The sequence below is a fragment of the Suncus etruscus genome, chromosome 5 (assembly GCF_024139225.1).
Source record: "Suncus etruscus isolate mSunEtr1 chromosome 5, mSunEtr1.pri.cur, whole genome shotgun sequence".
Taxonomy (NCBI): domain Eukaryota; kingdom Metazoa; phylum Chordata; class Mammalia; order Eulipotyphla; family Soricidae; genus Suncus; species Suncus etruscus.
Window position 1 is genome coordinate 35201156 of NC_064852.1, and position 4465 is coordinate 35205620.

Here is a 4465-nt window from a genome sequence, read left to right on the forward strand (position 1 = left end):
ACAACTCAAAAAAGAAAAGTAGGTATAAAACTGAAGGATAAACACCAACACAGCCAACTTTATGACCTTCTATGAATGTACATAAGATTCTAATGGCCTTATTTTAAGAAGTGTTTTATGTTCAAAGATGTCCTATGATAGCATTAATGTCCTTTTAACACTATCTTGAACAAGGGGCCTTGTATATTAATTTGCACCAATAGGATAAATTATATAAGTTTTTATCAATGTATATTGTCATCTTTGTTCTGTTGAAATAAATGGTGTCTCTGTTTTATATGGTCAATGGTTATACACACTTGTGCAATGGAGATTCAATCAGCTCCTCTCTTCCTGTACACAGCCAAATGTTGATAAATACAATAATTTAATGCTTACTTATAGGACCTAGGATAGCTCCTTACAAGAATCTGTGTTATAATTTAGTCCATAATTTTTCATCAAAAATATGAGATGATTGATTGGATAAATTATATATATATTTTATTTTTATTTTTATTTATTTTTTGCCACATCCTGTGGCACTCAGTAGTTACTTCTGGCTCTGTGCTCAGATATTGCATCTGGCAGGCTCGAGAACCATATGGGATTCCGGAAATTAAACCCAGGTAGGCCCCAGGTTGGCTACATGTAGGCAAATGTCCTACTACAGTGTTATTGTTCTGGCCCTAACATATAGTTTTATTTTATTTTAAGATAACCAAAAAATAAATAGGGTTTTAACTTTGTTGTCAAAACATGGAATTAAATTTTTGTTTTTCTTTGCTAAGGGAGTATAGAAATAGTCCAAAGTATTTTTTTTTTCACAAATAAAGGAATTAGTTTATGTGACTGCTACTAGCTTTTACTTTCAGTAAAAGTCACCTTTTGTGGCACTAAGTTATGAAGATACCACTATATCAGGAACATTCTTGTCTCTCTGAATTGCTGCTTGTCATGGCTACTTAGCTAGAATGGAACTTACTCACAGTGTGGGCATATTCTATTTTCATTAGTGCTCTCTAACATGTAAAGATAACAAAATATTTTCATAGTATCAAGTAAAATGCTTATTGAACTTAACTTGAACATATTAATAAACAATTTAGAGTCTAAAATTCTGGAGAAACTCAAATGTAAGTTATATTAAAGTTATATTTATGGTCTTTAAAGCAACACAGTATTCAGAATCTTGAATCATTTCTGATATTTTATTGGACTGCAAAAATTGTTTTGATGACTTCAAGCCCTTATATTTTGGGATAGTTTTGAACTTCTAAGAAATGCTGTGAGTTTTTATCCTTTGACTTCATGCTTCAGTATTAAAAGGCCATTAACTTAGCACTTACTGTAGGAGATTGTAGAATCCATTGTGTTTAATGCTCTAATATCTCTTTACATTTACTAATATGATATATTCCTGGAGACTGATTGGTTATACAATAATCAAGGTCAGATAAGAAATAGGTGTTTTTTTTTCTATAAAGAAAATAATGGTGATTGTTGTTAAAGGAATTTGGAAATGTATAAAGTCAGAAAGAACACTATTTAAGACTATATTTTCAGGGATTATTTTTATAGTATATTATTAAAGAAGTTCCTCTGATCATGTAGAGCACCTGAAACCACTGGATGAGTCAGAGCATCCTCTCCTGAGCGTAAAGTCTGTTCTAGGTATTGCTTTTGCAACTGCCTTTTACTGTTGATGATCATTTTTCTCTTCCTTTGGAAGGGCTACTGGGAGAGAATGCAGTCTGAGTGAAAGAAAGAAGAAAGAAATAAGAAAGAAAGAAAGAAAGAAAGAAAGAAAGAAAGAAAGAAAGAAAGAAAGAAAGAAAGAAAGAAAGAAAGAAAGAAAGAAAGAAAGAAAGAAAGAAAGAAAGAAAGAAAGAAAGAAAGAAAGAAAGAAAGAAAGAAAGAAAGAAAGAAAGAAAGAAAGAAAGAAAGAAAGAAAGAAGAAAGAAAGAGAGAGAGAAAGAAAGAAAGAAATAGAAAGAAAGAAAGAAAGAAAGAGAGAGAGAAAGAAAGAAAGATTGAAAGAAAGAAAGAAAGAAAGAAAGAGAAAGAAAGAAAGAAAGAAGAAAGAAAGAAAGAAAGAAAGAAAGAAAGAGAAAGAAAGAGAGAAAAAGAGAAAGAGAGAAAGAGAAAGAAAAAAGAGAGAAAGAAAGAAAGAAAGAAAGAGAGAAAGAAAGAGAAAGAGAAAGAAAAAGAGAGAGAAAGAAAAAAGAAGGAAGACAAAGAAGAAAGAAAGAAAAAGAAGAAAGGAAAAAAGAAGGAAGAAAGAGAAGGAAGAAAGGAAGTAAAAGAATAAACTAAAGAAAGAAAAATAAAATTATTTTTCATACTTGATTATCAATTGTGAAACAAATAGATAAGGAGGCCCTTGGCAATGAGCTTTTGGGACATAATAAAATTAAGAGAGGTTTGAAGAAGTTACTCTGTCACTAGCCCTAAAGAAATTAAAAGCATTATTGTGGGTCCCAGGTTATGGACACAAAACGGAGGCCTGATAATATTGATGCTTACAGAGAATTCTTAATCCCCCTCCACAGAGAAACTCCAACTCCAAAAAAAAAAAAGTTTATGATGAGGTTATTAATACCTCCAAAAAATTCAGACTAATTTTCTTGAAAACTCCATAGCAATGAACTCTTATCTAGATAGAAAGCCACATAAGATGGCAGCATGGGAGAAAAGCTGTACACTCAGTTGCAAAAAGCCAGCAGAGCCCATTTTCCTTCACAGGTTGACCGGTGTCTCCACTCGAGATGTATATTCTCCCTCAGTGTGTCTCTTTCCTTTCTCATAAGCTCGAAATAAAGCTATTTTACTTACTATTTGTCTCCTCTTGAAATTCTTTTCTGTGAAGGAATGGAAATGTATCTGAAAAAGTCTGAGTAAGATTTAGAACGATTATTCTTCTGCAGTGAGCAATTGCTTCATCTAACCTGACTATGGATCTCTGAAAAAGGATCCTGTGTCTAAGATCATTTCCTACACTACACACAACAAGTGGGTTTCAGGAGCCTGTAGACGGCTGCTTGGTGAAGCTGCTGAGATTTGAGTCTGTACTTCCCACATTTATGTTGGTTCAGAGTAAATGACTTTTTTGCATAAGTAAGTTGCATACATAATGTGCCAGTACATTAGTAGCTGTTGCAGGATTTTGTTTTGTTTTGTTTTCAACATCCTGTGTGTTAACATTGAATGATAAAATCTATTCTTCAATAATTTTAGAGATGACTGATCTTAACTGCCTAAGCCAATGAAAAAGTAGTTGTAATGCTAAACAAGTTCTAGGATTAGCTTCTAAGAGAAATGGTAGCTCTGCTTGGCTCTGGGAATAGAAGATAGCAAATACCTGCTAACATACTAAAAAGTCTGAGTACTCTTACTACTTTTCTATACCATTGGGAAGCCTGCTATCTGAAAGGTCATACATTGACTTTACCAGCTTTGTAGGCCACACACTAGACCTGAATCAGAAGCAGCATACAATATCACAGCTATTAATTAAATGCCCTAGGTGACAAATGCCTAGATATTTATTTTCTCCTCCTCCTCCTCCTCCTTTTGTCTTCTTCTTCTTCTTCTTCTTCTTCTTCTTCTTCTTCTTCTTCTTCTTCTTCTTCTTCTTCTTCTTCTTCTTCTTCTTCTTCTTCTTCTTCTTCTTCTTCTTCCTCCTCCTCTTCTTCTTTTCTCTTTTCTCCTTTTTCCTTTTTTATTCTTCCTCCTTCTTTCTTCTACTTCTTTCTCTTCTTTCTCCTTTTTCCTTTTTTCTTCTTCCTCCTTCTTTCTTCTACTTCTTTCTCTTCTTTCTCCTTTTTTCCTTTTTTCTTCTTCCTACTTCTTCCTCCTTCTTTCTTCTACTTCTACTTCTTTCTCTTTTCTCCTTTTTTCCTTTTTTCTTCTTTCTTTCTTCTACTTTTTTCTCTTCTTTCTCCTTTTTTCCTCTTTTTATTTATTTATTTTTTGAATTTCACAGAATATGTTTTCTTTTGGAATTACCATTACTTTGGTTCATCAAACATGCTTTCAACATTTTTATTAGAATATATAGAGTTTCTAACTCTGAGAGATTAGAATACTTCCTATCTCAGTAACAGTTTAAAAAGATATTCCAGTCTTAATTTAAAAAATACCTTAGGAATGTGGGGGGAAAATAGCTTAATTTTTATGATGTGATGGCAAGAATCAGTGGTGGAAACAAAGAGTGAAAATTAAGAATGTATTAAAGTTCATTCCTTTAAAAATTTCTGTAATCATGATGCTTAAATAAAGATGTATAAAGAAAGGGCAGAGAATACTCAAAAGGAAAAAAATACAGTACCATTTATGATATGATTTTGTTGGGGGTTTTAAATCTTTGTAGAACTAAAGAGCAAATATATTATCTAGACACAATGAATCACAAACTTGTTTCATAGAAAATGATGATTGCTCCCACTGATAGGCATATAATTAATACACACATTAAAATACTTTT

General features: G+C 32.3%; 1 non-coding gene across 1 annotated transcript; it reads left to right on the forward strand.

The window, feature by feature from the left end:
* Nucleotides 1-1529: 1529 nt before the first annotated feature.
* On the forward strand, nt 1530-1740 carry LOC126010383 (small nucleolar RNA U3). The gene has a single exon (XR_007496427.1). It is a non-coding gene; the product is annotated as a small nucleolar RNA U3 (small nucleolar RNA).
* Nucleotides 1741-4465: the final 2725 nt, after the last annotated feature.